We start from the raw sequence: 24202 nt of genomic DNA, 5'->3' as shown, positions 1-24202 counted from the left end.
ATGGGTTGTATTGAGCTGTATTGGAAGATGTCTCCTTAGTTGAAGACACCATCAATAATATCGAGTTAACATCTTCAGGCACGTTTTACAGTGATGTATGCACTCCAACCTCTGGATCGGCCTCATTCTTGGATCTTAAGCAGTAAGGTTCTGACTTGGAGCAAGATGTGTGAATCCTACTTTATTCAATAGAAATTGGGGTAACACTTCAGTACAGAAGAACCTAAGAAAAACCTCTCAATCACTATTTGTGCTGCACACATAGGAATTTGACCTGTACTTTTTATCCATTGATGCAGTGAACATACATACACATAGGGTGTCCAGCCCTAGCTGCAATGCCTAGGAGCAGTTTGGTGTTAGGTGACTTGCTCAAGGACACTTCAGTCATGTCCTTCAGGGGATCAAACTAGTGACCTTTCGTTCACAAGGCCGAACACTTTTCTGGTGCATTTACTTTAGTTTGTGTTTAACATGGTGTTGTAGTACTTGTGTCTAGTCTTGGTCATATGACTGGTCTCAACATCTTGAATTAGTGATCTCGGCCTTGTCTCAATCTCTGGGTAAAGAGGATATTACCAGTGTGGGCTGGTGGTGAAGATAAAGAAAATCAAATAAGACGTTTCTTTGCTTTCTTTTAAAAAAATATATTGTTACTTTAGACTAGCATAGTTGCTAACTCGCTAGCTTACTGTATGGTGTGTTACTGAATATAACTATCAAAACAACACTACTTAAAATAACTAGAATTGCACTAGAATTAAAAAGTGTGCCATACACCTACATGCACTTAGTCAGTTCAGTAGTCTTACAATATTTGGAACATTTGAATGAAGTAAAATCATGACTGTGTCCATTTCATTGTATAATTCACTCATAAGACTAAATAAGAAATGGGAGTCAGGAGCAGGGTGGTGGGAAACATGATATTGAACTTAAATATGAATGGGAGTTCTTGTAACGCTCAACATGACGCCTGTTTATGGATAAAGTCCCACCCTTCAACAAAATGAGACTATCAGCTTGAAAAAATCATGTTTTTGTGCAAACTGTTCATGAAGTTTTTCTCAGATTTTGTCAGTGATTTATATTCTGTTTTTAAAATGGGAATCAGACCTTCAGTTAACAGTATTTTGGTCTCTCCCCAGTCATAGAGATAGAAGCCTGGTCTCGTATGACATATGTAAATAACTGCCTGGTGCCGTTGCAAAGATGGCCACCAAGTGAACAGAATTGCCTAAAAGGACTTTGCTATTTCCTACATACAAGTCACACTGCATATAGTTAACATTCATCTCTTAAGTTTGTAAAAATTTTAGTTGCGTCCTTATTCAAATTCAAAACATCTGAACAAAAGTCAATTCATGGGATTCCTCTTTTGTTTTCAGACAGCTTTTAAACTGGCCAGCAGGAAGTATGAACACATGGATCGCGATCTGTACTTATCTGACTGGCTTAAAATTGCAGGAAATATAGTGACTAAGCACATTATTCATTTATATCAAGTAGATACCAAGTAAAATAATCCATTTTTTAGCTCTGATTTGGTAGTGCGCTTAATGGGAATGTGGGCTTGCCTTACCAAAGGCTTACCTTGCCTTTGGTAAGGCAAGGCAAGGTAAGGCAAGTTTTATGCATGTTCTCCATGATGCATTTTCACTTTTATTCACAATGCGCATTTCCACATTCATGCATTGTAATAACACACTCTTTCAATGCCTTATTACACCCTTTTTACAATAGTTTTGCCAAACGGTATGATATAGAAGCAAACTTGCTCCAGATTTAAGAACCAGACTCTTTAAACAGAGGCACACAGTATGTGCTGACAGGTTTAATATGCACTTTAACTTTCACAGAGAAAAAGTGAAGTGACAACTGCTCTCTAGACGTTCTCTTTAAACCAAGGTGGAGACAAGACCAAAACCATTAATTTGTGTTGATAACAGGCTTGAGACACTAAATAATACAATAATTAAAAAACTCTAGTTACTGTCAGTTAATAATTTAAAAAGGAGCAGCCAGTCATTTCCCAAATTCTGGTTAAATAAGACTTAATAACAGAAGAACAACAGAAGTGTGAAGTTGCTCTAGTTGCTGGTGAAATAATGCAGTAATAAGCAGCTAGTTAGTCACCAACGTATGCGTTGCTAAGGCTAAATAAGTGCATTACAAAGGCTTTCTAATTCCGACATTTGTAACGCGATCCTCCCATTAAACCCGCACGCATGACTCAAAGCATGGATATTCCTTCACGGCGAAATCTTATAAGCTTCATCAAGCAAAAAGGAGTCGACAGTCACCAAACATAATCTATTCCAATTTCTCCATTTGTGAATTGGTAAGGAGGATGAACCCGTATGGCAATAATTAACTTGAAGGTATGCCGCTCTGTATTAGTGCACGAAGGATTAGATTTAACACTCTTCTCCATACAGCCCTTGTGAGCAGAGCCGTTGCGAGTGAAGCCGATGCTAACCTGAGCTATCTCTTCCATTATTGCCTAATTAACCTGCTAATAGCCCCGTCCTTATGGCTGTGCTACGTTAATTATCCAACACCACAGTTGACAGCAGATTAGCAAGACGTCAGTCAGAATCCTAGCTCAGTGCATCTCTGATTAATTAATTAATTTATTTTCTTGCTATTACATTTTTGATGTGCACCACCCCTTTGTTTCAACTTCTTGTTTTTCTACAAGGTGAAAAGTGAATACCTTCCTGGCTCATGGAAATTGCAAGAGGTGCCTATAGGTAAGATAGATAAGAACATCTTTTTTTCTGTAACTCTTATTAAGAATTAATGTTTGTAGAGATGTTTCAGGAAAGGCCCAACAACTAACAAAAGGGACACCTTGCACCAGAGGCTTCCCAGCTCTAGTTCTTGGAACCCACTGGCCAATATAATTCCAGTATTCCCCGCCCAAGTGCACCTGGTCCAGCACAACAGATTATCCACCCCTTTCATGTCTTCTATAAGATGGGCTGGAGCTGGGAAATAGTTGCAAGTGTTGCAAGGAAAGTTGTCCCTGAGAGTGATGTTCAGAAACCCTGAGTGTCTTATAGGCTTGGTTTTTTTTATTGTATGTTAGTATAATCTCAAACTGAACACTAAACAATAGTCAATATATGGAAATGAGCATGGCACTATATTATGTTTTATATACATGGTGTTCAAGTGGAACCTGTTACTGCCAGGAAGTTTAACAGGGGACATCACAGGGTTTACATCCATCTTAAACATGAACTTTTGAAGGTCATGTCTACAATGCAGTATTACAGTGATTTCCTCTATATACTAAACCTAAAGACTGTCCTTAAATCATACTACTTAATTAACAGTAAGGGTTCAAGCCTCTAAAACCCACTATTGATCATTTGTGTTCTAATTTAGAACATTTCTTTAAAAAAATATATATAAATTTTACAATGTATTTTTTATAAAAATAATTTATTTATTTTGCATTTTATATTGCCTTTGGGACAGTGTGCACTAGAGCTGCAGGGACTCCATAAGTCAAAAGCCTCTAATGAGTAGGATAAATCCACCTGAGAATGGTCTGGAGATTAGCTGTAAAAGAAGAGATAAGACTACAAACAATCTTACCCTAACATGGTCAATATTACAAATTTGCATAAATCTTGATAGAAAATATCACATACTTTTGCATACATTTTCTTCATTTTACTTGTTAAACAAAACTTTACAAGTTTTATAAAATTACAGAAAAATCACTGCTGTCAGAACAAATCTTAATTATTTGGTATTTATATAATGGTAACTTCACAGGAAAATATTTTAATGTTGATATATATATGTATATATATATAATGATGTCCATTTATTATGATATTTCACACAGTGAAAACTGCAAAATGACAAAAACTGCATTGAGATCAGTTACACATTACACATGTGTCAGACTTTCCATGATACAAACAAAATAATAAAAAAATGTAACTAAGAATAGTCAAATGATTAAAAGTATGATTAAATCAAAAACATATATTTCTGCACCCTTGTTGTGTTATTGCTGTTGCTTTTACCTCTAGATGCCCTGAACAGTTGGGTCAGGTGAGCAATCCATTCATCATTCTATCACTTATTTCTCACTTTATTAAAGTGTGACTGAGCGTAAGGGGAAAGTTTGCCTGTCATAGAACACTATGTACTCGTGGGCATTCATGCAGTAGACATGCTGTCATCTGCAGTAATCGCCAACCATAGTTTAAGCTGTGACTCAGGCAATGGTCATCAGCACTGGGCAGCAATTTCTTCTGCTGACTGTGTTCTTGTACTGACTTACGGAGGGTAACTTTGAATAACTTTGTTATTACATCGAAGACCCTTGTTAGCAACACCCCATGTCACTGTATTTTGCTCTTTGTGCTGAAGCATAATGTTTTAATAACTTTAATTAATAACTCAGTCATCATTGAGAAGAAATAAATTATATGAAACTGACAAAATATACTGAATGTACTTACTTCTTAAAACCTTAAACCCACACTTTAATTTAGTTATTCTCATGAATCTTTATGATTGTTAGAAACTAGTTTATAGTTTATATGAATAATAAATGTTAAAATTAACCCATTTAATTTCCCCAGCAATTTGAGTGCATAGATTTGCCCACAGCCCTATGACACACAGGGTTTTCAGAAATTGTTTTAGAAGTGTTAGTAAAGATCTATCCATTTTGGTCATGGTTTTGAATAGTTGCCTAACTTAATGCAGAAAGACTTATTAGGCACTAAGGCTTATTACTTAGTAACTACAGGGGCTTCTGTACAAACTATTCTTCGGTATTAGAAGTTTGCAATAGCACTTTCGGCTCGTGGAACATAGGTGTTTTAAGGGGTTAAAACCCTAACAAATTTCTACCCATGTACATTTCTTAGATCTGCAGTCATAAACAGTTATAGCAGAATACAAATATTTCTTGTGTGCTTTTCCCTTGAAAATATGGCTTACAACAACTTGTGAAATTAAGATATGTAGATACACAACTTTACTATGCACTGTGTGTAGTAATGTAGTAATAATAGGTAAATAGTAGCATTGTCAATATATTGTAGTTTGTAGTGTAGCTAACAATGTACCTACTAATAGGTAAATAGTAGGTACATTGTTAGCTACACTACAATGCTACTGTGAAATAATTGAATTTATAAACAACAAACTACATACAAATTCAAGACAGTGTACTGATATTATGCAAATGTTGCATAGAGTCAACAAACCAGCTATATGAACGAAAACAAGCATGTGAGCAATACGGCAAAAATATAATAGCACAACACTCAAAGAAAATTTGCAATTACAAGACATGTGCCAACAGTAGAATACATTAAACGTCCAAATGTTTGTCAAAATCCCTTCTAATGAATGTTACTTCACTACACCCATTACGGAAACAGATATGCAGTTGCACACACACAGCTTATCTAGTCCCCTGTATAAAAGTACTGCCAATAAAATAGGACTCTCGGCAGCAGATAGACATGAACCTGCTGACACCATGCATAATGCCAGACGTAGGCTAGAGGGGCATAAAGCCCCCCAGCATTGAGCTGTGGAGCAGTGGAAATGTATATTCTGGTAAGAAGGTGATCCATCCAACACTTTTGGGATGAGTTGAGGAGTTGGGGATGAGTTGGGGAGACTAACACTCTTGCTGCTGAATGTAATACTCCAAAATCTAGTAGATTTGTCACAGTTTGCCACAAAATTAAATGTACATAACATATCTGTGGGATTAAATGGGTTGATATCTGAAAAAAACCTGGGATTAAATGGGTTAAACTATGTATGAGCAATGACACTGCGGTAAACTGTTATTACTGTGTGTTAAATGTAGTCTTGAGTCTTATTCCCATGTTGCTCAAGTCCTTCTCTCTTTCTTTCAGTCCACATAACCCATCAATATATTTCATACAGTACATTTAGTTGCCTGCACAGGCAAAACAAGGCCACCACTCAACTGCGAAAAGAGAGAGAGGGGGAGAAATAAAAACAGGTCACGGTCCCGGGACTCAGCGGCCCACACTCTAGTCTCCCGACACCTCCCAGCAGACACTCAGCCACCGGAGCAGTTAAGCCGCTAGACGTACATCCACCACTCAGATGAGTGAATTTACGTGTTAAGTTGCTCCCCGATTTCCCCCTCCTTCCTCTTCCCTGAAGGCCCAGCTCCAATCGCCAGTCCCATTAGGAATTTCAAGTTGAATTAAGGTGCTTGGGGAGTGCACATTAACACGTGTGTGGCTTCTGTAGGTGGATGTTAGAGTGAGAATGAGACCTCGCAACTTTATATTCCATTAAGCAGTAGGCCCTGCCTCATCCCTAAATAAGTAATCCACCCCCAAAACACGAATCATCTTTTCACAATGCTGGAAAATTAATGGCACGGCTTGGGTAAGTAAATTACACCAGGCCCTTCCCCTCTCGCCCGGGTGAGCACGAGGCGAGAGTGATGGGGGATGCATTGTTGTGTCCTGCGAAATAGGAATGCACTCGGCCAGAAAACGGCGGGATGTGAATAAAATGGCGGAGAAGGCCGGACGCTTCCAGGATCACCTCGTGTAAAAATCAAATTCGGTTTGGCTGCTTATTAATTCATAAGCCATTAGTAGCATATTCCCCCTACAAAAAGGCCTCTGACAAAAGGCCGAAAAAAAAGAGGAGAGCGCACTCGGGAGAGGCATATGGAAATAACATTTTAGCATGCTCGATTAAAACGGGGTCGCAGGGAAATGGCTCAGAGCGCCGGCCTGAAAGATGCAAATGGGCCGATGGGTTTATGCAACGTTAGCTACCTGCTCAAATAATGCCAGAGCCATCCAGGAACAGGGATGTGTATCATCCCTCGCTAGCATTTCGACTGGGGTGCCATCACTCCACAGGCATACATAGGCCCACATTATGTCTGCCTTTTTTGACACCAGAAGAATGTATTATTAATAATGGATTGTTTTGTTGTTACAGATGGAGGGGCTAGTTGTTATGGTCACTTTATAGTCTGGTAAATTGATAGAAGAGTGAAGAGTGGTTAAGTCAGTTTAGTTCTGTGTTGTTTCAGCCAATTAAACTTTTATCTAAATTCATTTTTCTACATCAAATTAATATCATGAGTCTGATATCTGAATTTATATTGGTTTTCTTCCATTGTTTCTTTGTGGGGGCTTAGTTGTAACACATGTTAAGTGGTAACATTTTATCTGAGTTAAACAGTCAAACCTAGTTGTAACACTATGTTCAGGTGTAACCCTATGGTCAATTTGTCACACTTTGCCAAGGTGTAACACTGTAGCTTAGCTATAACTCTATGTTAAGGTGAAATACTCCAGCGTAGTTGTAGCACTAAGTTAAGGTGCAAAACTAGCTTAGTTGTAACACTAGGTTAAAGTGTAACACTCTAGTTTAGTTGTAACAATATGTTAAGGTGTAACACTATAGCTTAGCTATAACACTATGCTAAGGTGCAATACTATAGCATAGTTGTAACACTAGGTTAAGGGGTAACATTCTAGCATAAATGTAACACTAGGTTAAAGTGTAACACTCAAGCTTAGTTGTAACAGTATGTTACAAGGTGCAATACTATAGCGTAGTTGTAACACTTAAGGGGTAACACTCTAGTTTAGTTGTAACAATAGGTTAAGGTGTAACACTATAGCTTAGCTATAACACTATGTTAAGGTACAATACTATAGCGTAGCACTATAGGGGTAACACTTAAGGGGTAACACTCTAGCATAGATGTAACAATAGGTTAAGGTGTAACACTCTAGCTTAGTTGTAACACGATATTAATGTTTACTAATCTAGCTTAGTTGTAACACAATGTTAAGGTTTACAACTCCATCATACACTGGCTGTTCTTTTGCAAAATGGTGCTATTTTACAACCACCAAGATGGGGATTACATTAATATTAGTGTGCATTTATGAATGTGACATATACAAACAGTTGATGATGAAAACAGCTTATGGTTAAACAGATTCTATTGCTAATGCCTTTTTTGTTCAAAGGACTTTCCAGGGTTACACATTTACGTACATTTCAACATTGATATTGGCAGAAACTTGAATATTTGTGCTGTATTTAACTAATTATAATATTATTCTTTGTTATTTTATTCTTAAACCTTCTGTTGTTTTTAAAATAAATGCCAGATTAGTTGTGTGACAGTTGCTGCACCATATTCGGGCATGTTGTCCTTTTTTTTTTTTGTCTAAATGTATTCTCAGAAAGGAATCCTATGCAGACCTGCTATGATTACTAATGATCAGTGTTTTTTCTATGCAAAAAATGATATGCACATAATTCAGTGCTTTTGCTCTTCCCAGCAAGGTGTTAAAATCTTTGCAGAACGCCCTGCTAATTCATTCTAAACTTTGCTGTGCCTATGTGAGACATGTTGTTATGCAGTGTGTCTTATAGCTCAAACTAGCTTTTTATATGCTGTTTTGTGTAATTTTGTATAGGAGCATTAACAGTCCTTAAAAAAAAATAAAAAATAAAAATAAGGGCTATGGCCTGCAGTGGCAGTGTCTGTCCAGGTGGGGCAGTGTTTCCACAGAGGAGCAGGTGTTAAGAGTGTCTCATTTCCCCACATAAACACCTCTCACCGTCCCTGACCATGAATTATTAGCACAGACACCAGTCTCCTATTTATTTTTTAAATAGGGCGAGCAGGCCGCACCATCTGAAAGTCAGGGAGCCGCAGTGTGTGTGTGTGTGTGTATGTATTGCAGGGAAAGGGGGGGCATCGTCACAGGAGTCATGAATAAGTCACATGGCCTCTGGACCTTCCTCCGAGGGTTTGGGGCTTCTGAGATGTGTCTCTTTCATCTGTTAGGCCTGCAGTGTCCTGGAGAACCACCGCACATTCAGATACTGCATACAGCATATGTTCATGAACCAGAGAGAGAGAGAGAGAGAGAGAGAGAGAGAGAGAGTCCCGTACTACTCCCGCCCGCATCAGCCTCGTTTCTGCTCTCGTGGGATGGCACCGTTCAGCAGGACTGCGCCACGGTACCTTTTCAATTAGAGGTGCGAGGTGAGCTCATCCTCAGTTCAAATAATGAGCGCAATTAAGCAATTAAGAAGCCCGCAGCTGCCTGTGCCCCACTTAAGAGCCTGCAAATGAGCAGACACAGGGGGATACAGTAATAGCGCCCTCCTTCCTTTCTGTTTGTACAAATAGATCAGGGGTCGAGGTCACAAACTAGACGCCGGCATCAGACTTTCTCGGCCTTGGTTGATTTTGATATTTTTATGTAGTTTTAAGGCAAAGAAAACAAAAGGAAACAAAGCAACCCTCCACTGTTGACACTCGAGGGTTGCATGGATTTCGACTTGAACTCTGTCCAGTCTCTTTAAACTGCAAAGCCCGACGAGATCCCCCTCGACTTTCTTTCTGCCGCGTGGAGTAGCCTTTCCACTGCAGCGGAGAGCCACTGGACAGCGCAGATGAGATGTTTGGCATTTGTCAGGTAGGGAGAAGAAAAGAAGCACGGAGCTCGCCTCACATTCAGACATAACACGAGTTTTTAAACTATTGACTGCACAGGAGTTGCAGACTTCAAAAGGGCCTCCTGACCTGTTTGCCAAGCAGAGCCTGCCCGAAACCAACCGACCGACCAAGCTTCTCCACTCAACCCCCCCTCTATCACCCTCCACCCCACCCTTCCCATTCCTCCCCAACGCACACATACATACACACAGACACACACTCCACCCCCAACCTGCACCACCACCACCACCACTACCCTCTCCCTCCCCAGACCCCAGTCTTTCATTATTGATATGTTTTTTCTCAAGTTTTTCTCTGACCCGGTACATTAAATAAAACATTGTATGGTTCATGAAAGATTATGAAAGAGCAGCTCATAAGCAGTAGGAGGTGTACACTCAGCACAATCCATTCTGGTATATAATGTCAATGCCAGCCAACACCCCCCACCCCTACCCCAACCACCCCCATGCCCTGCAGGCATATTGGCGGAACTACCAATGGATGCTAAGCTTTTTCCGACAAAGCTCCGAAGATAAAGTATCTTCCTTTTATCCCTGCTGCAAATCAATTCTGGGCCTTACAGCGAAATCCCATAAAATAACTTCAAACAGCAGTACTTACTCCAAAAATTTGTATTATGGCTATATCTCTTTGAAGCCTGGCGACTGAAGTTTTGGAGGAAAAATGATTTAAGCGTTATCTGCTTAGACGTCGACGTGTCAGCACTTCACCTCAGCTTTTTTGACATATCAACCTGAACCCTTTCTCTTCCTTACTCCCTCTCTCTCTCTCTCTCTCTCTCTCTCTCTCTCTCTCTTTCTCATTCTCTCCCTCTATCTCTCTCTCTCTGCAGTCTGTGCGGTGTTTAGTTCTTTCATTGCTCCTAACCACTCAGGCTTGGTGGTAAATACAAATGTTGCTTGTTAAATTAATGGGTGAGATAAATGGAGAGGTAGAGCAGGAACTGAGCCCCCATAGCGCTGTAGGCTTACACTGCTGCTGAAACATTCATTTCTCTCTGAGCCATCCATCAGTCAAACCTTCACCTACAGGACTTCACCTACAAGCCCACCAAAAAACACAACCATCTCTTCATTGCGCAGCTCCAGTGCTAGCAGGTAAATGAGGACACGGTAGCGTCAGTCTGGCGGGGGAAATTGGGGGAATTTTTACTTTGCGCCATAGAGGGAATAGTGAAAATAGTTCTATGAAAAAAAAGACTTTAGTAAATTTGCACTGTTTATGCACAGTGTACTTCCTACGTTGAAACTAAAAGTAATGGTAGGTTATGCGTCAGCAATTAGCATCATTTACACTGCAGGCCTAGTTATGTTAAAATTTTAAAGGTCCCATTCTGCTATTTTCCTTGCATTTGATTTATAGGGTTGTGGCATTACCCTGAAGATTGTGCGAGATGAAGAACAATTGAAATGTATGTATTTATTTATTAGATAATTAATGGATTCATATTCTGGTAAATCACTTATATATGTAAACACATTCATGTTCATGGCCTCACAAAAGCAAGTCATTCCCAGCTTTGTACCCATATGTAATCTGTGTGAATCTGTTCAATGTACATTTTGTAACTTGATGGCAGTGATTATATTACATACTACTAACCACATTTAATAATGTGACATATAATTAAAAAATTACCTGTTTATGTGTTTGACACTGTAAGACACACTGCTATTAAAACAAAAAGGAATGCATATCTAGAAACAGTACTTGCAGCCAAATCTGACAGGTCACTCAAAGTTCAGTCCATTTGTTGATACCCTATTACAAATAAAATAATTATCCAGACCCCATCTATTACCAGCATTGTCACAAAAGAAAGCATTGCAGCTGAAACATAGGGAAAGGCTTGTCTATGATGATGTGAGCCCTGTGATGGTGTTGATTAGATTTGTGCTGAAGATGAGGACGTTAGTGCGTCAGCCTGTAATTATCACAGTATAACCTTTGTCCCCTCTGTAATCTCAGTGTCATGATCCTAATCTCAAAAACTATCAGCTAATGATGAAGGTCCCTTAAGCCCGACTCCTGAGCTGTGCTCTTGCTTTGTAGTGGAGAGAGTGATTCCCCCTCCTCTTGAGCACACAGGCCCCCCACCAGCCTTCATCTCACACACAAAAGACCAGTACAACTATCTGGGCAGGGCCATTCTCGAACTAGAGAAAATCTAATTATTATTTTCCTGACTAATATTAAATTAAAGTCCTGGCTTGTTGTTCAAACATTCACAACAAATGGGTGTTTGGTTATTTCTTATTGGCCTGAGTGGCCTTAAATTGCCATTAAAGTGGCCTGTTAAGGAAAGATAATGTAGGCTTTAATTAAAATGGCAGATCTTTCAATTAGAACATTTCTATTTTAATAAAAAAGATGAATCCTTTAGCTCAAATTTCTTGTGTAATGTTGCTGCCTAATGTGACACAATGTATTGTATTACAGTAATGTGATTAATTTTGTAAGTATTGTAAGGCATTACAGTTTAAGAGTTTAAAACTCTTTGGAACCATCAGAACCACCGCTGTTCTAATTTAGGATCAACTCAGCTAGTTTGCATTGCTTTACATTACTGACTTACAATCAATAGGATGTAACAAAAGTCACAGAACATAAGGGGTTAAATGTACATTTACAGTTACAGACAATAAGAATGACTTCACTTGCATTCTTTATTTGTCTGTAAGAAAACAGTATTAATTCAACTATATGGACAAAAGTATCAGGACACTCTTAGTCATTAAATTCAGATGTTTCATTCAGTCCCTCAGGTGTGTAAATCCAGCACCTAGCTGTGCAGTCTGCCTTTATGATAAATATTAGTGAAAGAATGGGTGGTTCTAAAGAGCGTGGTACTCTAACAGGATGCCACTGTTGCAACATGTCAGTTTGAACCGTGTTTGTAATAGAGATCTGTGTGTCCAGAACCTTTAAATTGGCAAAGAACCTGTACATCATGTGATTCTTTTAGAACCCTAAAAAGATCACACTCACATTTAACATCTTTATTACAAACACGGTTCTGATTATGGAAACAAAAGTGGTTCTTCAATGCCATTGTAAGGCAACTGTTTCTAATGGAGTATGTTTTTAGTAACTATCCCAACACTACCCTTGCACATCATGGTTTCATGCCTCTACCTGTGGAATAAAGCTTCGAGATCTCTAATAAGGAAAATGGGATTGGAATTGGTTGGACTTTGTACTTTCTATTTCTTTGTGCTTTGAGCTTTTGGCATGAAACCGGCAGTTGGCGGATAATGGTGCACTTAGATATCTTTACACTTAGATGAATAAATAAAATGTTATATATTTTATTGCAGCTGAAGCTATATTGATCGCATTCCTGCAGCGAGCCTGGAATTTGTCTGCATGTGCGCGTTCAAAGAAGATTTTTAGAATTTTGAAATCCATGGATTTCCGAGACGCCTGCCTTAGAAACGACACTGACCTGTAGCTAATTTGTAGCGGATTAATAAGATTGTTCATGGGGTGTGTAGCGAGTTTGAGGCTTTGAAGTGGGAGTTGGATGAAGGTGTAGGTGTAGACAATCCAAAGCCCCTGAAGGGGATCAAAGTGGACTGACCGTGCCGTATCAAAGGGATGTGATCGCGCAGTCGGATTGAGTGTCAAGTGTGAGGAGTACAGTAGCGAGCTTTGTTTAGTTAAACAGAGTCCGAAAGGTCTCCCGTTCTGAGTAGCACCCTTCACCTACATTTCATATGTGCAGCCTTGCCAGTTATATGTTTATAGGGCCGTTTTCGTGTCAAGGCACCGTTGTTTTCACTTGTACACAGCGCAAAGCAGCAGTACATGTTCTACAAGTCGAGTGATGCCAGAAACCTAAAACTAGATTGGTGACATTGTGGAAAGTGCAGTATTTTTTCGTTTTGGCACATCATGTGTTGTTAGAGAAATTGCCCAATCAGAGGGCAGTGATCGGGCCAGACAGAGACACTGCATGGGCTAGCAGCCTGGCTCAGACCCAGGAAATAATTGACTGGCTAATGGTGCGAGAGGCTCTGATTAATGTGGGGCAAGTTGGCAAGCCTGCTCCCCAACAGCAGCCATGTGACGGCGAGGCAGGCAGGAGCCGCAATGGCTGCCACTGGAGGCTTCTGACATTTCTGCTCTTGGAGCAGACAGGCAGTGATGTGCAACTGGCGTCGGTCTGGAGCCAAAATAGACACCGTTCAGCAGGAGCGAGTGGGGGGGGGTGGATGCGGTTTCACGCTCTCAAAAACCTTACCTGGGAAAGCACTTGTTTGTCAGCAAGCTAATGGCTAACATTGAGCTTTTTTATGCCTACATCACCCGTGCACTGATGATCCATTACTGCAAATTACATTGCAGCCTTCCTAATAGTTAGCCGCTGTGTGCGGGGCGTAATAATTACTCCGGCGAGAGTGAATCTTAAGGGGCTTGTCTGGCTGGTGCTGTGGCGTTGGTGTGCTGCTGCGCTGCGCAGACCGCGGCGCGCTGTGAGGCGCCGCGTTTTTTGAGGGGCCTTGTCAATTATGCAGCTTTTTCCTCGCTCTCCTGTCAGCAGCCCCTGCGCTACTGCCTGCTCCAGCAGCCTTTGATCAGGCCGTCCATACGGGTGAGCCGGGCCTGGGCTGAGCCGGAGCTAGCGGAGCAGGCCCTGGCTGACACAAACACACTCATACGCGAGCTGACACAGCTACAGATGCAGTAAATGCCAGCCCAATCTCCTTAACAGCCAAACAATGAGGGGAGGCATCATGGAGTCGGGAGGGGGGTGGACGGGGGGTGGTGAGGAAGGGGGGCAAGTTGTCATTGTGCTTGACAAAGCGAAGGAGGCCCATCAAACAACACATCCCATCTGGTCACATCGGACTTAGCGGGCATAGAATAACCCCTAAAACCCCAGAGCTTATTGTCTCCTGTAGAAATGAATTTCTCCGCATGGCTTTTCTTATGGGCTTACACAAAGCCTTAGCTCACGCTGTATGCTATAGCCATGGTTATGATATACCATTTAGTACAAGAAAGGCGGAATCGGATTGGGATTTGGAGGAGAGCATTTCATTTTTGTAACTGTAGATTACATCCATATATGGAATTAGCTGTATTGTTGCCTTCGTTAAGACTCTTGTTAAGACTCATCATGTTAATATGGGGTTTGTCTAGGATGTACTGTACTGTGGCCAAGCCAGTAACCAAACAGACATGAAGCCCGCTATAAATACGGCATTCTCTTTCAGTCCAGAAGCTGGTGATTAAACACAGCCGTTTATAGCCACATTGGATTTGTGCACTAGCCCCTGCTTGTAGTGTAATCTTGTCAGAAGCAGCATTTGTCCTCAAATGAAATCCTAATAGCAATGTTTTTGTGGCAGTGAGTGGAACAAAAGGACTACACAATACTTCACAAGGCCTCACAACTCGGAGAGCCAACACCTCTGGACAGCAATTCCCAGGGTGCCTCTTGATACAAGCTAAATCAGTTGAATGAACTCTGTCGCCAAATCAGCTTCACTGGTACCCAAACGGCAGTGAGGACACAATAAAAGTCACCCGCTGCTCGCAAAAAGCTTTGTCACCAAAATGCGTTGTGATGTACGGCGATTTTTTCGTGCATTCGCCTCTCAATTATGGATTGTGAGCCAAATGAATTCAGATGGCTCCCAAACACTGAACCTTCTGCTTGCTCCCATTAGTGTTTGGGAACAATGAAAAATACATTAGCTGTGTGAATATACACTCTGTGTACTGACTCTGTTCTGCGACAAACTCCCCTAGTGCCACTTTAAAAGTTCCCTCTAAGTGGAAAAGCTCTTTCCTAGGCCGGGCTGGCGCCCAGCTACCTACCCAATAAGCCTCGATCACAGCCTATTTCCTGGACAAACAGGAACAGCAGTCTGGGGGTAGGGAGAATATATTTCAGATTTGAGTTTGTCCATTTTTTCTCGTACATGAAATAATAGCAGAGATGTGATGAGACGGGATTTACAGCCTTCGTGTTTGATTGCACAAGACATTGCATTGCTCCAAGCAGATAGATGATCTTCCATAGAAGAATCATTGGGGAACTCATGAAAGCTGGACTTGTTGATACTTCAGAATGACAAAAAAACAGTCTCTCTAGTCTCTGTGTGGTATTCTCAGTATCTGACCAGGGCAGCAGGCTGTAAGAGGCCCTGTTTTTGTCCACCAATAACACTGACACCAGTTTATTTTAAAATTAAACAATGCTTACAATACTGGATTGTCATTTCAGTTATTATTTGAATGCCCTGAGCAATATAAGTGCTACCATTAAAGGTTCAGTGTGTAACAAGTGATTGGTAACATCACTGCCCTTCACCCCGGCAAACTAGAATTGTTGAGCCCGTAAAGTGTTTGGGTCATTTTGTACTACTGAAATGTGATCTATAAGCTAAATTAGACAGTGATTAGAAATGATTACAAGACAATTTGTTGGAGTAACTGTCTCTACTGTCCTGGGAGGGCTTTCTATTATATTTTAGAGCATTGCTGGAAGAATTTGATTATATTGAGTGCTAGTGAGTGTTAGTGAGGTCAGGTTGTTGGATGATCACCACATCACTTCATTCCCAAATCCCCAACTTAACCCAAACGTATTGGATGGAGCACCATCGTTCCAGAGAACACAAGTCCACTGCTCCACAGCTCAATGCTGGGGGACTTTTTACCCCTCTAGCTCAGTCCTGACATTAGGCATGGTACCAATAGGTTTATGTTTATGTGCTCCAAAGAGTCCTGTTCTGTTAGCAGTACTTCTCTATGCTGAATGCATTCATTAGAAAGGGTGTCCGCAAACATGTGTATTATTATGATAAATATTATTAAGAATATTAGAATACTGATGTGATTGTCTTCACATGGTGTGAACATATGAACGGCCATAACTGGTGATATAACACAATGATGAGATGCTACTGATAAACCTAATTATTATTTTCTTGCTTAAGTTGCTTGAGATGCTCTAGAAATTAAAACATTTATATTATTTCTGTAACAATTAAGTAAAATGCCCTGTTTTCACTAAGCACTGTTTATTAATTTAAAAAGTGATTTATTCATTTATTAATTGTAGGGGTTATTTTATAATTGAATCTGTTTGAACTAATCCAACTCTTAATCACATAATTATTTTCCAAAAAACAAACAAAAAAAACAACAACACAAAAAACAGAAACTTTGTGTCCGAGGAGTAAAATGCACTCATTTAACCGAAGATTTTTCATTTTCTCCAAATTTGGTGCTGCCAGTTAACACACCCGTTTGTAACTCCCCCTAGCACTAGCAAAGCTCCTGACACTAGGATGGTAAGGACTTAACTCATGTCTCCTAGGATGCATGCAAAGCCAGTTGGGTCCCCAGCTCCATTGCTAACAGACAACTGTGCCGGCCAACATCACTTAAGAGCCAACCTGGAGAGAGCACGGCCAATTGTGCTGTCTCTGGACTCTGGCCACTGATGGCGAGTTAATGACTGGCAACCCCCAGGCCATAGTGGTAGCACATTAGACTCCTTAGCCTGGCATTAGGTTTTAATTGACGTTAACACACCGTAATTGGTAAATAATCAGTAAAAAGCAATGCAAAATGGAAGAGGTGCTCTAAGACATAACAGTGGGGGGAAAACACTAGGACCCACAGGTGGTTGCGAGCAGTTTAAGAGGTTAAACAGAAAATACTAATAAAAAAGTTGCTTAAAATAAAAACCTGTTTTTTTCTATCACAGCCACAACACTCCATTGCCTTAAAACATGTGTACAACTGTCAAAATGACCGTGTATGCTCTAAAAAATAATAATACAGAGATTTATCATTTTCTTCCTTTCTTGTTGTTTTCTAAAATGCACTGAATTGTAGGAATGCTTCAGTGAATTCTAGACTGATTCACATTGCTAGCATGAGCTAATGTGACAGTTGCATTGTACTTCTCGATGTGAACTCCTGCTAGTTAGAGGGCTGAACAACTGCTGCAGCTGAAGGACAGTACTTTTCCACTATCTGAGACTGTGTCAGGAACAAGACTCAGGGGTAGAATGTCTCACTGACACATTGGTAAGTGCTGTTTGTTGTCAGAAATCTACTAGCCATATTTCCCTGATGAAATATTCAGCACTCCACTTTCGTTTTCATCGCACAAGTCTGACTCTTGAAAATGAACACACAGCCTTAATAAGAGATGCAGATCAACTTGGCTTGAGGATGTTCACCTGCACCCCTGAGCAAGCTGAGTAGTCAGTACACTCTTATACCAGCTACACTCTGTGTGGGTTTATCGGGTCGAAAAACAGCTGGCGGTCGGTAAATAGGAGTAGCTGACGTGATTTAGCTCTCAGAAATTGCAGCTGAAGAGCTTCATTCCAAAACACTCTTTTATATTACACAAACATTGTAATAATAACCCAATTGAACACAATGAAAGCATCCTGCCCTTATAATGGTGGACAGTCCGAAATGGTCCTTGTAGTTCCCTGCTTTTCTTGATCGGAAAATGCATTTCTGCATAATTCTCTGGTTAGTTTGGGTTATGAAAACACATGTAACATTTGAATGAATATTTTTTACTATCATTGTCTGTTTTAGTCCACTGCTGGCCCCATAATCTGCCATCTGTCTCACTTAACCACGAATCAACCAGCTTGATGAATATCAATAAAAAAAAATCTTGTAATGTAAAGTTCATTAAAACTCCAATGCTAACCTGCTCTATTTGGGGCAGCCATGATCCAAAGATTAGAGAAGAGGCCTTGCGACCAGTTTGATCCCCTGAACCTACAGGACACAACCTTGAGCAAGGCACATAGCCCCCCCAACTCTTCTCTGGGCGCCGCATACATGGCTGCCCACCACTCTGGGCATGTGCGCTCACTTGTGTGCGTTAACTGCACTGATGGGTTAAATGAAGTGGACACTACTATTTTTTTGGATGCCCTGAGGTTATAATATGTTGATAAACTTGAAATTATTGCTTTACATTTTTGTTTGTATTCTAAACATATTCTCAAAAATGTGTGTTATTAATATGAATCATTATTAATAATCTATTCTATTTAGAAAGCAGCTCATCAGCAAAACACAGAATAAGGAAGAAAAAATCACAAAGCCAACCACAACACACGCACACACTTGCGGGGGGGGGGGGGGGGGGGTGGGGGGGGCGGAGACTTCCTTGACAACTGCACAAAGTCACTTAGGTGGCCCAAATTAAAGTCCACACAAAAAAAATGTGTGTGTGTGGGGGGGGGCAGCAAAGCACAGTCTCTATGTATGGATGGAGGGGGGGTTGGAGGGGCTTCAGGTCATGATGCAGAGATATCGCCAGGGCAGGAAACAGGAGGCAGGAGTCATTCCGGTGGACAATTACAGAACTATGAACATTGACCAATGAGGAAACGTCACAACAAACAAACAAACATCCACAACAGCAACAAAAACAGTCTAAACAAAACTGATGTAAAGCCGCAGCCCCTTTTACACCAGCATTCTGACACCACCACATATTCACACACAAACACACACACTCACACACTCACAAACCGGAAAAGTGACCTGCTAAATTTTCAAATAGCAAAAGGGACTTATACAGATTATTCATTTCTATATTCTGAATATACATTCCCAATACTGATATTCTATCAAATCCCTACCCTGGCATCCTGACAGTGATGAATTAGTCATTGTAAAAAACTGGAATTCTAAATCTTTTTATGATTATTGCCAGCGACAATAAAGCCGCTGTAAGTTTGATCAATTATTTCTCAATTTATACATACTGTTACACTTAGTAAATCGAATAAAGTGAAATGGCAGCAAACAAAGTCTAAGGGGTAAAGTTTGTGTATGCTCTTGCCCATATACCAAAGCATTTTAAAGTTGGTGTGATTTCTGTGTTTGTATTTCTAGACTATTCCAATGCACTGTGGCACCTTTTGGTCCAAGGTTGGGGCAGAGAGTATTTGCCCCAGGCTCTGTGTGCTTCGGTGGCTCAGCCTTGCTCCAGAGTCCAGCGAGGCCTGCTTAATTTCAGTTGTTCATGGCCGCCGTGCTGAGCGGCCCTCTGTGTCGCCTCGCCGTGACTCACTGGTCCCCTGTGTGGCCAGGCTGACCAAAGGCCAGGCCCAACATATGACAGGCCCAGATAATGTGCTTTAATGACCTGTAAGAATTGCTTAATGTTAACATTCTGTTCCCTGTAACGTACGGACAAGTCAATTAGCAGCACCAGCTATGCCAGCTTCAGTGGTGCAGATGAAGCACATCTTTGCTGCAGGCTTGTGAGGTTTGCCAGTTCCAGTGCAACATGGAATATGGGATAGTTTAGGACTTCTTCAAATGACTACAAATTGCATTTTGTGGTAAAGAGAACATGGCTGTAAAATGTGTGAAGGTAAAATGTGAGAGGGATGAGACATGGGTAGAGCGAGAGAGAGAGTTGCAGGAAGAGCGAGAGAGAGAGAGAGAGAAAGAAAAAGATAGCTGTCTTATCTGGGTCCTTTGTGGAATGTCATGTGTGCGTTGAGAAAAAAGGATTGATGGAGACGCTCTGTAAACACACCATTACATGGAGGGTGTGTGTGCTTGTGTGTGTGCTCGCCTTCAGATACATCAGTCTCACGCTGGGATTGTCAGAGTCGCGCATTCACACGCGCGCATGCTACGGGTTGAGGCCTGCAGTGTTGCTTTAAACAAAGATCGCCATATGAGACGCCACAGCTTACCGAACAAAAAAGGCTAATTTTCCAACCTGCTCTTGAAGAAGGGTTTTAAGGAAGGAGAAGAAGGGTGTAGGTGGAGAGCTGCTGCTTAGGGGGCAAATTATTACAAAAGCGATGGAACAACAAATCACGTTCCCGTTCCTGACGCTCCCCTCAACTTAAATTGTCAGTAACATGAGAGCAAGCGAGACAGCCTCCTTTCAAAAATCCACTTTGCTGTTTTTTTTCTTCTTCCTAAACTCCATTTCTATCTCAAATATTGTTTCAAAGATATCAAAACCAGCGTAATGCGATATTTGACGGCGGGAAAAGCGCTGCTATTACGATTAAAGCCAGGCTGTTCTGGGTTTCGGCACCACAATGAGCGTCGCTGTTACTGAGAGCTTTAGACAAATAAAAGAAGCCACCGTAGTCGCGCAGAGTTCAGCCTGACATAAGGGGAATATGGAAATCTGAAAAAGCAAGAATGGGACGGGGGAAAGGGGGGGGGGCATGAGAGGAGGAGAAGGGGGGGATATTGTCTGATGGAATACTAACTGAAAGAGTCTGAAATGTCAGATTGTACCAAAACCAGCAAGTCTTGTGTCGCCTTCAAATGCCTCCCGCTCGGAGCGAGAGACGGAGGGAGAGAGAGGAAGGGAAAGAGGAGCGAGAGAGGGAGCGTAAAGAGGGCCCCGCGTGTTTGTGAAAAAGACGTTTACGGCTCGCCTCCGACACGGCACGCTCGCTCCTCCGCGTCTGTCTGAGAGTCAGGGGTTTAGAAGAACAGAAAGAGAGGGATAATGAACGGCAGGCTCGCACAGCCGCTGTTATTCTACAGAGCACGCACACGGGCTCCTGCACCACCCCATCACTCCCATTAATTGAAACAATTTTCACCGCCCACGCTTCTGTTTGCTATCCCTAACTCTAGCTAACTCTCTTCCTCTCTTTATCTTTCTCTCGCTCTCTCTCTTGCTGACTGTCCCCTCCTAGCCAACCACCAAAATCAAGTGAGGCTCTAGGAGGCCTCTGAAAGGCTACGTCGCACATTTTCAGAACTTTCCTGGAACGTTATTTCCGTTACATTACCGGCTAACCCTCCTGGATCCTTTTAAGCTTCCTTTTGGCATTGCTGAATGTTCCTATAATGTTCTCAGCTAGCTGGGAAGGTGAGTTCATGATTGGGTGGGATTAGTCCTTTTTTCACTGTTCAGTTATTTTAAGAAAAAAGCCTAATGAGGTACTAAAAGAATTATTTTGTTATTGGCTGACAAAAGCTTAAATGACTAACAGGGTTGAGTTTATTAGCATACATGCATTTAGCAAATCCATACAATGTGTTCAGTAGCATCCATGCTAATGGTCATTTTAAATGAACAATTTCATTTCAGTCTATAATTTTAACAATGTACTATCACTAAAGGAGGAAGAGGAGTGACTTTCCCCTTCCAATGATGAAGCAGCTTCACGTTGAAAATGTAATTTAGGGAACGTTCCAAATATTTCAGGGGGGTGAGTGTGTTCAGGTAAGAGAACAACGAATGTTGAAGGATGCTAAAACAAGTAAGTACAGAGATATATACAGTTCTAAGCAAAGGTTTGGGCACCTTTTCAAATTACACATTTTGTTGACTCTTTCTTTTCTAAGTGACAGTAAATGAACAAACCCTCTAAAGTAAATCAACTTATATATACATTTTAGAGCACAACATTCATATTTTTTGTCTGACATGACATTTTGTGACATGTTGAATGTGTGATTAGGTTGGCATGTGCCAGGTTTATTTTCTTTTCTTTTTGTTTTGTTTTGTTTTGTTAAATTAAGCTACTAAACATAATTTATGACTGATTATTTAGATTCAGAATGTGGAATGTGCAGACGTTGGAGTGTGAATTGGGGTGATTGGGGTGTCCAAATATATGCACAAAACTGTATGTAATGAATCTATATTGTGGCTGTCTTGCAAAAAACTATTTTCTCCAAAACTGCAACTTCACATAAGCAGGAAAGAATTTTCTTAACTTTAAATGAAAGCGAATGTAAAAACATTTTATTCTGAGTTATTTTGGAGCATTTCTATTGGTTCATTCATCGTGATATTCTGACACAATCTGAAGGACAACTGCCAAAATGTCAAAACCAGTAAATGTAATGGATGTGTCTGTAATTGATAATTTAAGAAAAAGACATTAAAGAGATGGTAAATGGATTCAGATACTAATGCAAAATTAATGGGATCTGAGTATTTTTGAAGATAATGAAGACATTTCAAAGTAGTTTTAGTAGGCTGGGACAGGCAGACATACTGTTTATGAAGAAAATGTTATATCTGAAACTGAAAGACTGCTGTATAAAACACTCGACTTATGTTTAAAATGTATCTATTTATAAAAGTAATGTCAGTGGGACATTAAATAATGCTACCATGGGATCAACTAGTACCATCTTAAAACTACTTATATATATATATATATATATATATATATATATATATATATATATATATAGAGATAACATTATGTTAGTGTCAGCGTAAGGAACCAAATTCCTGTGCCTTGATTGATTGACTACATTTGAGGTTGGGGGGAATTGTGTGACTGTGATTTTACACTCTCAGGTGAAAGAAAAGAGTGGAGCTTCAGAGCTCTTTGAAATGCAAAAGTATGAAACTAGCATATTTACCCCTCTCCTCTCATGGCGGAGGATGCTGGTTTTGAAAGTTGGCTAGAAGAGAGAGGGAGAGGGCTAAGGGTTTGGGATTAACAATGACATAACACGAAGAAGGCTCTGTCAGCAGCATGACACCTCGTTTCGCCCGCCATTGTCTGATTAACCCAAACAGCAAGTATACTATCCGCCGAGAGGATCACAGAGAGGCGGGAAAAACGCAACTGTCAGACATAGGCACCAAAGCCCATTCCCGCCATGCCTCTTCCTTCAAAAACAGACTTTAGAGGAGAAGAAACGAGGGAACGCTGAGGAGAAAAGTGAGTGTGAGAGAGGAGAAAACAGAGAGGGAGAGCGGAGAGGCTGAAGCTCACACATGGCCAGCTTACAGGGGATACAAACCCAAAGATTATGTTAATCTTCCCTTCTTTGTCCCCCGCGAAATGTTTTCATACTACGCCTTTTATCTGTGGAGGAAGGGATGTGAACCTCTTCAGTGGGTGACAGTGGGCACTTTCTGTGTGGTTTCTGGGTAATTAGCGCCAGTAGCAGGCCCTTTCTTTTGCTCTGTTCAAGCTTATGGTCTTCTTAGGGGCGGCAACAGAGGATTTAGCCCCTCAACCCTTCGGCGGGAGTTTGGGGAGCGATTCCCAGCCATGCTCCAGCCACACCAACCATCTGCTGGTGCTAGCAGGATCAAACCCCTCCAAGGCTCTGACAATCAAATGGACAGCTTAGGTTCAGACAGGTGACCGAATTCATTAGAGCATTCAGAAGCAAAATTGCAGGAGATAACGCTCTTACTCGCTCTGATCTGAATCAGTGCTTCATTTTGAACATTTTGACCGACTTTTCATTTGGGTTTGGATGTACATGTTGTAGTGATGTGATGGTTAGCCCGTTATGAGCATAGGTTATTAACACCACTAATTTGTTACTGCTGTTAATGAATTTTCTTAGTCTGTCCCTTCAAACCATCTGTAGTTCCAAGCTGAACTACCCCAGCTGCTCACATGCTGAATGTTAAACTGATTGAATTTCCTGTGTAGTGCACATAAGGAATTCATAAAAATATATATAATGTAAAATATGTATGCACCTAAATTGTATATATTATATCTTGTGTGTGCAGGTTTACAAAATAGTTATAGGTTCATTGACCTTCTGTTTAATACTATGTAAAAAAAACATAATTTGGGGATAGAAGCCATAGATCCATGAAATCACCTGTTCTTACTAGACATTGCTGATGAATATATGAATCCTGCATTCACTATATATATATATATATATATA

The sequence above is a fragment of the Salminus brasiliensis genome, chromosome 7 (assembly GCF_030463535.1).
Source record: "Salminus brasiliensis chromosome 7, fSalBra1.hap2, whole genome shotgun sequence".
Taxonomy (NCBI): domain Eukaryota; kingdom Metazoa; phylum Chordata; class Actinopteri; order Characiformes; family Bryconidae; genus Salminus; species Salminus brasiliensis.
Note: the sequence above shows the minus strand (reverse complement) of the source record.